At 47.3% G+C, this 12210-nt stretch overlaps 1 long non-coding RNA gene across 3 annotated transcripts in view; it reads right to left on the reverse strand.

Annotated features, from left to right (window-relative positions):
• The window catches only part of LOC123944560, a 35297-nt gene that overhangs the window by 19390 nt on the left and 3697 nt on the right, over positions 1–12210 (reverse strand). Inside the window, exon 1 of one of the 3 annotated variants that reach the window (XR_006818812.1) lies at positions 1790–2652. The exons of the other annotated variants lie outside the window; for them this stretch is intronic. This is a non-coding gene — a long non-coding RNA (uncharacterized LOC123944560). Of the gene's footprint in view, positions 1–1789; positions 2653–12210 lie in introns of those variants that run through there. 3 annotated transcript variants of the gene reach the window in all.

Here is a 12210-nt window from a genome sequence, read left to right on the forward strand (position 1 = left end):
GCACAGGGCCTGCTTCTCTCTCTCCCTCTGCCTACCGCTCTGCTTACTTGTGCTCTCTATGTCTCTGTCAATTAAATACATAAAATATTTTTTTAAAAATTAATATAAAAAATTTTTAAATGTTTTTAATAAATTACAATAAACAAAATATCAACAAAAAAATCAAAGTGGGGGCACCTGGGTGGCTCATTGGGTTGGGCCTCTGCCTTCAGCTCGGGTCATGATCTCAGGATCCTGGGATCGAGCCCCGTGTCAGGCTCTCTGCTCGGTGGGGAGCCTGCTTGCCCCCCTCTCTCTGACTGCCTCCCTACCTACTTGTGATCTCTCTCTCTGTCAAATAAATAAATAAAGCCTTTAAAAAAAAAAATCAAAGTGATCTGTATACCAAGGAACGAAGGCAGGTGTCTTTGTTCACATGCCTTGTACCAGTGTTGGGATGGCCCACAGGCTGGGCTCATGTAGACCTCCCTGTGGCTTCTCCATGTGGCTGGTGTGTCTCCTGGCATGGCAGCTGATCTCCAAGAACAAGTATTCTAAGAGAACAGAAGCTGTAGGACCTTTTATGAACTAGCCTTGGAAGTCAGAGTATCACTTTCTCCATACTCTACTGATCAAAGCCCTCACAAGACTATCAGATTCAAGGGAGGAACACAGATCCCACCTCTGGATGGAAGAAATGTCAAGGAACTTTAGCACAGACATAGCAGTACTGGAAGCCTACACCCAGCTGCAGAAGTACTTAGAGTCAGTACTCTCTTGCCAAGTCAGGGCCCACATTCTAGCCAGCAGGCTACTCAATGGTGATAAGTGATCGAGGAAAAGCAATATTCTAAGACCTCTGACATTCCTGCCGAGAGGAACATAGGCCAGGCTACCATGATAAGAACCCTATAATAGAGCAGAGATCCAAGGTGGATACTGAGTCTCCTGGAAGAGGGAGAATCCCAGTTATCACAGCTGGGACGTGCACAGAGTCAGACCAGCAGCATGTGACATGATGCTATCACATGGGTTCAGCTGAGCACCTTCAGTTCCTCTCCTGAGAGTGTGTGGGAGTTTATGGCCTGCCTGTGCTGAAACTTAAAACTATGGCTCATTCCTGATCTTTGTCCAATCCAGACATTGTATGAAAAAAAGGAAGGGAGCTGAAGTTTGTTCCTGGTGAACCCACACAGGCTCCTATGATTACCATGCCTTTTAAAGATTTTTTTTAAATTAATCTCTGCACCCAGTGTGGGGCTCAACTCACAACCCCAAGATCAAGAGTCACAATCTTCATTCACTGAGTCAGTCAGGTGCCCCCTCACCATGCCTTTTGAATGCACGTAGACCATTTTTAATCATCTCTGCTAAGAGCAGTTCAGATCCCACCAGACTGGGAGGGAAGAGGAGTGGGAAGGACACAGAACAAGAGGGAAACAGGAAAAAGCAAATGGAGGAGGTCTTTAGAGTTACGGCTAAGATCCTCTAGAGATGTTAGAGAGAAAGTGGATTCCAGGGCCCAGGGCTTCCAGGGAGTCCCAACCAGCCAGCAGCCTGGCGGTCAGCTCTTCATCAACGTCCTGCTTCCAGGCGGATCCCACTTTTTCAGAAAGCAAAACGCATGCCCTGGTGTGGAGCCACTTGTAGGCCTTCTTACCACACAGGCTGGAGAATCTGGGACTGCATGAAGGAGCCACAGAGATGGGTCTGGGAGACAGTGAGGAAAGTGAAATTGACTTTTTGGAGGGTGGTCTATAGTTCTTCCTGTGGAAGCTTGTGTGTGGTAGCCTGGGACACCAACACTCACCACAGTTTATCAACATCTAGGGGTCTGGCTCACATAATCCCAGAAGGCCAGAGCTGGGTGATGGCTGCTCTGAGGTCCTGGGGTCCAAGCCTCCCACTTGAGAGCTGAGGAAACCATAACAAAGCCCATTTGCGTTCACTGACTATCCATATGCTCCCCTGCATTTCTCAGTCTTCCTTGCAGGGAGATAGGCACCGTGTAATTAACTATAGCCTATAGTCTGTATGTGACATGTGTCCCTTCTGAATCCAAACAGTTAAGAGATGATGCTCTCCCCCATCCCGCTCTCTCCCTGCCATTGTGAACTCACAGCCCAGAGGTTCTGCCACCATGGGACACGATGGAAGAGGTCCTACCCATGCTCATCAAAGCAAGAAATAAAGTTTGATTGTGGTAAGACATTGAAAAGTGGATGTTTCTTTATCACTGCCGCATGGCCTAGCTTACCCTACTATGGAAATTGAGGACTAGAGAAAGGAAGTATGGATTGAATAACTCCAAATGATACCTATCAGATCCCTCCTCCATCAGGAAAGGAGAATCAGTACAGGTAAGATGGTAGGATTTTCTGCTCTGGGGGATGACCCAGCGGCATTCAACTCTCACCTTTGTGTAATGCCTTATAATTTACAAAGCACATTCACGAACCCCATCTCGCTTAGCCCTCCCAGCAACCTTGGCAGGACCATCTTTAGCCCTATCTCCTTAGGACTTTAAGAGACATGGCCAAAGTCATACAGTGAGGAAATTATTGGAGCCATTTTTTCAAACAAATGATAGTTTGGGCGTGCCTGGGTGGCTTAGTCTGTTAAGCATCCGACTCTTTGTTTCGGCTCAGGTCATGATCCATGATCTCAGGGTTGCAAGATGGAGACCTGCCTCAGGCTCTGAGCTCATTACGGAGTCTGCACGAGATTCTTTCCCCTCCTCCTCTGCTCCTCCCTCCCTGCTTCTGTGTGCTCTCTCGCTCCCTCTCTTTCAAATACATAAATACATAATTTTTTGAAGAAGAAGAAGAAGAAGAAGAAGAAGAATGGATGGATGACCGTTTTTAAAATACTGACATCTTTTTTTTTTTAAGTAGGCTCCATGCCCAATGTGGGGCTCGAACTCACAACTCTAAGATCAAGAGTTGCATGCTCCACCGACTGAGCCAGCCACGCATCCCTGGAATACTGACATCTTTTTAAAAATATTATAAGTCTCTCTCCCCTTTCCTCTTCAAGGAAATACTGGTTGGAATAGGCTTATTTCTTATCATAGTTCTATTTTTGCAGTCAATTTATTTCAATATTTAGTTTTGCCTTAAGAATCTTCCAGTAGCCCCAGAGATAACTAGAGGTATCCCAAGGAGTCACAGAGCCAGGGCTGGGAAACTCCACCCTCAGGGGTCCCTGGCTGAGAGAGTCCCCTTGGCCAGTCCCTGAGGAGGCACAGCTACCACGGTCCTTGCTGGGACAGCAAATGAAGAAGTTGGATTGGTCCACATTAAAGCAAGATTTCTTCAAAAAATCCAAATCAGATCCAGGTTCCTCTTCTTCACACCACAGAGAGTGGGTAAAGGGGATCTTCTAGGGCTGCTTCCTCTTTCAACAGAAAGTGGAATGGCTGCAGGTCTAAGGGGGGCCCTTTATGTCTGGGAGTTAAAGCCAAGGTTGGGGACCCAGGCTTTCTGGGGTCCTGTGCTCTCCAAATGGCAGCCTTAGCCACAGGGAGCCCAGACTCCCCTAAGAGGTCCAGCTAACACCCCAAACCCTGTCCTACCTGATCTGGGGGTCGCTTCAGACCCTCACCTGTACTCCCCTCCTTATCAACACCCAGATGGATAGCCCAGATCTGGGGTTCCCTTTCCCCTCTTTCTTCCTTGGGCCTCCATAATCTGGTCCTTCTTCACTTAGACTCTGAAACTGTTCCCACCAAGACCATACTGAGAGGCTACTGGAAACTAACAACCTTCGCTTCCAACCAGGGCCCATCAGTCACAAATTTGTGACCTTAAGCAAGTTATTTACTTTCTCTGGTTTCAGTTTTCTCATCTGCAAAATGGCAATAGTAATAGGACCTGTCTCGTAGGATGAATAAGGATGAAGTGGAGGTATAAGGATGAAGTGAGGTAATGTGGGGAAATCATTTGGCAAAACGCCTGGGTCGCATGATCTGACCTGTGATGAATATAGGTTATCAATCCTTCATCCAAACCCTTGGTCCAAAGATAATTTTTCTTTTTTTTTTAGTTAAAATATAATTGACATATAACATTGTATTAGTTTCAGGTATACGATTTCATCATTTGATAGATGTATATATTGTGAAATGATGGCTACAGTAAAGTTCAGTGACCATCCATCTCCATGCATAATTACAGCTTTTTTTTCTTGTGTTGAGAGCCTTTAAGATCTGCTCTCTTGGCAACTTTTTTTTTTAAATTTGTTTGACAGAGAGAGATCAAAAGTAGGCAGAGAAGCAGCAGAGGGAGAGGGGGAAGCAGGCTCCCTGCTCTATCCCAGGACCCTGAGATCATGACCTGAGCCGAAGGCAGAGGCTTAACCCACTCAGCCACCCAGGTGCCCCTTGGCAACTTTCAAATGTACAGCATATTATCGTTAACTACAGTTGCCTTGCTGTGCCTTATAGCCCCAGGATTTGTTTATCTTATAACTGGAAGTTTGTATCTTTTGACCACCTTCCCCCATTCTGCCTGAACCCATACCTCTGGCAACCACAAGTCTCTTCTCTGCATCTATGAATTTGGTTGGTTTTTCTGTGTTTGGTTTTCTTAGATTCCATGTGTAAGGAAGATCATACAGTATTTGTCTTTCCTTGTCTCACTTAGTTCACTTCTTTTTTCTTTTTTTTTTTTTAAGATTTTATTTATTTATTTGACAGAGAGAGAGTGAGAGAGGGAACAGAAGCAGGGGGAGTGGGAGAGGGAGAAGCAGGCTTCCCGCCAAGCAGGGAGCCCAATGTGGGGCTCGGTCCCAGGACCTTGGGATGGTGACCTGAGCCGATGACTGAGCCACCCAGGCGGCCCTCATTTATTTTTTTCTTATTTTAGGAAGTCATGATCCATAACCATCTCTAACATACCACCCTCGGTGGGCCCCAGGACGCACCATCAGGACACACTCAGTATTCTGCAGTGAGCCCACCAACATTCACTTAGACGGGCTTAAGTAAGAACAGTAAAGAGCCTCTCCAGTTCAAGTCAAGTTCTGCCGCCAGATAAGATTTGGCCCAAAATAATAACAGCAAAAAAACAAAGTAAAACTTTTTGGGGTGGGGGTACCTGGGTGGCTCTGTCCATTAAGCATCATCTGCCTTTGGCTCATGTCATGATTCAGTCAGCGGTCCTGGGATGGAGCCTGGCTTGCAGGGGAGTCTGCTTCTCCCTCTCCTTCTGCCCCTCCCCCAACCCGAGCTCGCTGGAGCCTCGCGTGCACGCCTTCCCTCTCAAATAAATAAATAAAATCTTCAAAACAACCACAACTTTTTTCTTTGAGATCTTTGAATCTCAGCCTTGCAGTTTAGGGACTGTGACTTTGTACAAATGTTGTTTATATTTACACATTTGGGTTTTTCTGTCATAAAGTAATATGTGCGGATGACTCCTTCCCAGGAAACCCTGGCTCCAGAAGTCTTTCACTATCTCACCCCCACCCTGAGTTGCTCCCTCTGTATCTCATAGCCCAGGGGGTTGGTCCTGTCCAGTCTGAGATCCTTTGAGATCATTATCTGCTGCATAGTCCCACATAACTAAGTCATCTCTTTGAGGGCAGGAATAGTGTTTCTACTTATCTGATCTTCTTAGTAATGAGTCCAGAGTTGAGTATACAGCTGGTGCTTAATACATGTGCCTGCATGAACTCTGCTGATTACTCTGATTCTCCTTCTGGTCTCGTCTTGGCACTAGAAGAGAGGACGTGGTGTAAGGATAGCAAGATCTGCTCAAATCCCCGCTTCAAGTCTTTGGGGTACATACCCAGGGGTGTAATTGCTGGACCATATGTTTAATTTTTTTTAAGAACCACCACTCTGTTTTCTACAGTGGCTTCAAGACATTTTAGTTATTATTATTTCTTCATCCATTCATTCATCAGACTCACAACGGAAGAGTATCATTTAGTGTGCGGGCACTGTGCTAGGTTCTGGCAATACACAGGGAGGCCACAGTCTGGCAGCACATAGTAGGTCCCGAGGGACTGGCAACAGTTACAAATGCACATGTTGCCACCCAGCCTATAACCGCATTTAATTCTCCTCACCCGGTAACCCCTTCTGGTCCCCTCTGCGGCTCTCCACCAATTGGATGACCCTTCCCCAGCATCAGTCCCCCTTGCCCATCATCTTGGAAACAGAGTTCAAAGCTCCTTCTCAAACTTCCCCTGCTCCATCTTCTCTATCTGCCTCAAGACCTCTTTGAATCAAATCACTTTCCCTGAAGTTCTTGGAAGCTCACAGCTGTTATTAAACTTCAACTCACCAATCGTAGATTTCCAACCTCTCTTTATTGTCTGGCCCCCTAAGCACACCCAGGCACCCTCACACTCCCCTCACTGGCCCTCCATGCCTCCACCCTGGGGTCTCCCCAGCTGCTCTGGAGTGTCCCTGTGGGCCCAGCCTGCCCTCAAAGTATAGAAAACGTTGGATTTTCCATCCAGAAATGAGAAACCCAAGTCACGTGCTTTTGTGACCTCTTTCCAGATGGATTCCACTCTGGAATGACACGGACTTCCTATTTTACCAAATCAACTTGAATTTAACCAATTTCTATACATGAATCCTCCCTCGCCACCCATTTCCATTATAAGCTAGAAGACTGATTTGAGAAAACATGAGCTCACGATCACTCCAGTGTACACCTGAAACTCACAGAACCCTGGATGTTAACTGGAATTAAAAATGAAACTTAAAAAAAGAAAAAGAAATAAGAAAGAGAGAAAGGAAGCAAGAAAGAAAATGAATGAGCTCACAGAAGGCCTCCCAGCCTTCTGCTGGGGCAACAATGGGACCTTCTCCCAGTGACCTGGAGGGCCCCTTTCGGGCTCCATTTCCGGGGCCAGGGGTGCTTCAAGAGGAATCAAGCTCAGCCTCCCAGAGGCAGAGCACCAGCCCCTGCCTGGAGGTGAAGCAGGTCTTTCCTCCTCTTCCACCGTGTGGCTGGAAAGACTATCCGAAGGGGCTGCTCACTGCTCTCAGCCCTTTGAAAGCCCACTTGCCTCTGGACAGCTAATGGATACATTCCCTTCTGAGGTCTCCTGCTCACATCAAATCACACGGTTTCCCAAATCCCGGTTTTCTCAAACTGAAACAATGGGGAACTTCTGTTTTCCCTTCCACTACCCACCCCCCACTCGGTTCCCACAGCTTCCTCGTAGGCCCCTCGCCCGGTAACCGGCTGGGAATTCAAGCTCAGCCAGCCGGAAACATTAGCATACCTAAAACCCACATTTACATTTTATTACTTTGTAGGAAGACGACTCACAATACAACCTACAATAAATTGGGGCAAAGAGAAATCAACGCACGTTCTCCTGGGTGGAGGGTGGGGGCTATCTACCTATGTATTATTTTTGAGACTTTTTCTTTTTTTTTTCACATGAGAAAGTGGTTAATGAAGTGAGCAGGCCTGTGGTGTGCCGGGTGTCTTACAGCGCCGCGTTTCTGCCTCATTTACCCAATTCTTTTTTTTTTTAACCAGAGGAATTTTTCCCTAATGGGGAATCCCCTGATTTTGCATTCAAAGCTCTCCCAATGTAGTTCCTCCCCTCTCTTTGTCTTGTGTATTTCTCTGTCAGATGCAGCCAGGCTAAGAAGGTACCCATGGGGGGGGGGGGGGGGCGGTGCTGCGCTGGAACCTGCAGCGCTTCCTGTGAGCTGGGCATTTCGTCCTTCGTCCGTTCAGACCCTGAAGAGGAGTCTATCACCCCAGGGCACCGACTGGCCAATTTCATGCATTAGAAACTCTACTGTAAGTTTAAGTAAACTTGCTGGAATAGGGTTCACGGCTATCTTGTTGGGACTATGAGCTGATGCTATGTGGCTCCCAAGTCTATTACGTGACAGCAGGGGTTCCCAGCGCCCCTGAAAACAAGGGGCTGCCCAAGTCTAGAAAACTCCCTTTGGTTAGTGCAGCTAACCCTCTCCGACTCACCCAGCTCGCAGCTCCGCAAGGATGCAGCTGAACCTGAACCCCACCCCCACGGTCAGCTCCTCTCCCCTCAGCCTGCACTATCAGCAAAAGGCTGGTGGCACCCGGGGAGGGAGCCCTGCTGCTCCGAGGGCTGCCGCTATAGATTCTCAGGAAGGCTGCAGGGGGCAGGGGCCGTCGGCCCACCTGCGGAGACCGCTGCGAAGCAGCCCGGCCTGGGCCGGCTGTGCGCTCCCCCTGGACTCCAACCCCTCGTGTTCTCCAAGGGGTGTCGCTGGGTGCTGGGTGCTGGGTGCGCTAGCCCTGCCCCATGTGCATGCATGTTGTATTACCTCCATCTTCGAAAAAGAAAAAAAAAAATCTTTTGGGACTAGGTCACTCTTCAGGCACCACCATATTTATCTTCTTCCTTTTAGAGTAAAATTCCTCAAAATTTAAAATTCCTCTCCTCCCCTTTTTTTTCTTGAACCCTTTACCATTGGGCTTTGCTCTCACCATTCGCCTCTTGCCCCGGTTACAAGGGTAACTACCAGTTATTTCTCAGTCCTCATTCACCCCTGACCTGTCGGCAGAATTTAGCCAGGTGAAGCTCCTTCCTTCTAGAAATACTTCCTTCCATGCCCCCCCCCACCTGCTTGCCTCTGATTCCACCCTCCTGAGTACTGTTTTCATATCTGCTGGGCCAGGTCTTCCTTAACTCCAGGCTCCATCTAAGGGTTCTGTTGCTCTAGGGTTGTGCTCACACCCGGGAGACCCCATCCTGACCCTGTTCTGAGAACCACCCATATGCTGATGAGGGTCCATCTTGGCTCTGATCTTTCCCTAGGTAGGTGACCTTGGACAAGTCATTGAACCTCTCTGAGCCTGAGGCTCTTCATCTGTAAAATGGGGATGATAATAGCAGCTATTCATAGGGTTGTTAGGAGGATTAAGTGAGTTAGTATTTGTAAAGCACTAAAACAAGCCTGGTGGGTTTATGTAAATGCTCTGTCTACCTCTCTGCCTGACCAAATTCAGCTCGCCCTTTAGGTCTCAGTATAAATGTTATTTCTAGATTTCTGGGCACCTTCCTTTCCTTGTCACACTTAAGAAAGTGTGATCCGTGCCTTTCCTCTGTGACTGTTGACTTTAACTGTCTCTCTGTTGCCCAACTAGCCTCTGGAGAGCAAGGATAGTATCCTCCTTTGTTACTGCTTTATCCCCAGCACCCAGAGGGATGGGGGGGAGGCCCACACGTGGGGCTCCAATGAACAGTCACTAGGTGAAGGAATGAATGACAGAACCCATGAATGGTTGCTTTCTAAAGTGGCCACCGTGGTCCCTTGGGGCTGAGTGAAAGGGTGGGCCTCTCCTAAGAAAGTTGCTATGGAAGGGTCTTGATCAGGACACACAGAAAGGCCTGGGCCGTGGAGGAGGCTGCAAACTCGCCCCACTGAGACCCCTACAGAGCCCTCTCTTGTCCCTCACTGTCCGACTCCTGAGCCCAGGATAACACAGTTTTATCCCACAGCAGTGGTCCTTCTGAGCCGCCTGACATTCCAGCTAACCAGGAAGGTGCGGGAGCTGGGGGGTTTTCTGTCTACTTGGACCTTAAACTCAACAATCAGCTGCTGTTCCTGACGTGGACTCCCTCTGGCCAGCCCGAGGCCAGGGAGGTGGTGAGCAGAATGCCGTCAGGCAGACCTGCCACTGAGTCCCGGCTCTGCCCCGATCACCTGTGTGACCCTGGGAAGAAATGCTTGGAACTCTGGCTCTCCGATCAGAAAGTAACATACTCCTAGTGCTGTTGGGAAGATAACACGCAGCCCTGAGCTTAGCCCACTGTGGAGATGCACAGTTTGACTTCCCTCCCTCCAACATGGAATGCAAGTTTCCATAGGTTGTGAAAATGCAGAAGTTCAGAAGCTCCAGGAAGGAGGAAAGCTTTTGCCCCATGAATCAACACGTATTTCACCTTGGACAGAGTGAAGACAAGCGTGATTTGATTCGATTCAGCTCAACTCAATGAAAAACTGCTTATGAGGACCCTGTGGTGGGCACCGTACAGGCTATGGCCTCAAGGGAAGGTAGAAAAATGCCAATTTCACACCTCTCCCTTTTTGTTTTTCTAGAACTTTGCATTTAAAGCAATAAAGGACTTCTGAAAGTCTTCAAAGTCCTGCCCTGTCAATCCCATGATTCAGATGGAACAAGCTTCTAAGAGGGGAGGAAATTAACATTGCCTGAGTACCGACACTGTCAGGTGCCTTCACATGCTTTTCAGTGAAATCCCCACCACTGCCCTGTGATGTAGTTATTCTGAACCAATCATTGAAACAACGAAGCCCCATTTCAAGGATCCCAGCGGGCAGGGCCTCCATGAAAGACTGGAAAATCCCAGAGCCTCAGAGCACACTTAATCTGCCATGACTTGGGGCTGGAGAAAATACCAGAGGAGCCGATTCAGAGCGAATCCTAAGCCCCAGACATATGGCACCATCTGTGGTGGGATTCAAGAGAAAAACACTATGAAAAACCTGCATCTATTCAGTTATAAAAACTGCTTCTTTCTATGTGTTTCCAAACACAATATTCTGCATAACTTTATCAGAACTGCATTTTTTTTTTCCTCATTGCTTTGGGGCCCCAGGCTGACTGGTATCCTAACGAGGCACTTGGCCTGCCCCCCCTGGGTTGGGCAGCGGCCAGTGTCCGCTCTGTCCTCACAAGATCAGGGGTGAATGAGCTTAGGCAAGGCCAGCCTTCCCTGCTGATAAGGAGCTGATTGACTCTAAGCGTTTCATAGGGGCACCCCCCCCATAAGCACTATTTAGAGAAGCAGAAAAACCAATCAGATGAGAGACAGATAGCTAGAGAACTGTTTCAAGGTCAGTGGGTCTGGTTGGATGCTCAAACTCGCCTTCATTTCTTTTTTCCTCTCTCACAGGAAAAGAAAGATAGACAGGAGCTTCTCTGTGGGTCCGTGCAATAACCCGGTTCAGGCTGAAAATCCCGGTCCCCCTTGGATAAGCTCCCAGTGCTCAAAGGACTCCTTGAGAAATAAATTGTCGACAAGTCCTTGTGGTCTTAGACCCTGCTGCATCTCTCCAATAGGATTTGTGATCATGATTTTGAGTACCTCTGGGAAGATACTGAAAGAACATAATCTCAAAAAAAGAGGCAGCCTTGACATTCTAGAGAATGCATGGCAAAAAAAGAGCATAACATCCATTGCTGGCAAGGATATCAGGAAAGACAGATTCTCAGAAACTGTTGGAGAAAGTGTAAATTGATACAATATTTTTTTTTTAGAGAGCAATTTACAAACCCTATGGACATTTTAAATGTGTCAATATCCCCTTTGAGTCAGTTACTTCAAGTCTAGAGTTTCATCCTACAGAGGGCCATTCACAAAAGTGCTCACAGATATTCACCACAGTCGTTTTCATCATGTTTTTTAAAACTGGAAATAACTTAAAAGTCCATTAGAGAAGGAATGGTTAAATAACACATTAGTATATCTGTTTTATGGAATATTATACAGCACTTAAAAATAAGGTTCAAGATCCATCTACATGAAATGATGTGGAAAAGAAGGCTACAGGTACTCATTAGGTTAAAAACACAAGTTTTCAAACAGTATGAACCAAATTATCATTTTTTCAAGTATGTACATACAGATTTATATAAGCATAGGAAACACAGGAAGATATTAAGTTATGAGGGCAGGGGCCGGGGGGGTGTCTTCAGATGGTAGGAAAGAGGTAGAAGGGTAGGGAATGGGGAATTTTATTTGTTGTTTTTTTATATCCCATTTATAAATGTTCATATGAGGAACATATGTGACTTTCACATAAGGTGGTTTTATTTATTTTTTTTTAACAATGTCCGGAGGCCTTTGGCAAAGGGCCTTATGATGGTGCTTTATCAACAAACATATGGCACGATCAGAGGCCAAGCTGCCTCACCTTCTTGAACGCAGTTTCTGAGCAGGAGTGAACTGAAAGCCTTCAGAGGCTCATGCCCACCGGCTCCCAGTGAGACAGGATGTTCCCTGCACTGCCTAACTGGTGGGGACAGAAAGAGCTCTGGAGCTAACACAGCACCTTCCTTACCTTATCTCCAACAGCCTGTGAGATAGACAGGACAGGAATTTTTATTCCCGTTTCTGCAGGGGAGGCTTGGACAGGTTCCTGCCCCAACACCCCTCAACCCCGGTCATGTGACTGGAAAGTCCAACAACCGGACAAAGAGGGAAGCGGGTTAAGCTGAGGCTCTGTCTCCATGGCAGGGG

Source organism: Meles meles, chromosome 6 (assembly GCF_922984935.1).
Source record: "Meles meles chromosome 6, mMelMel3.1 paternal haplotype, whole genome shotgun sequence".
Taxonomy (NCBI): Eukaryota; Metazoa; Chordata; class Mammalia; order Carnivora; family Mustelidae; genus Meles; species Meles meles.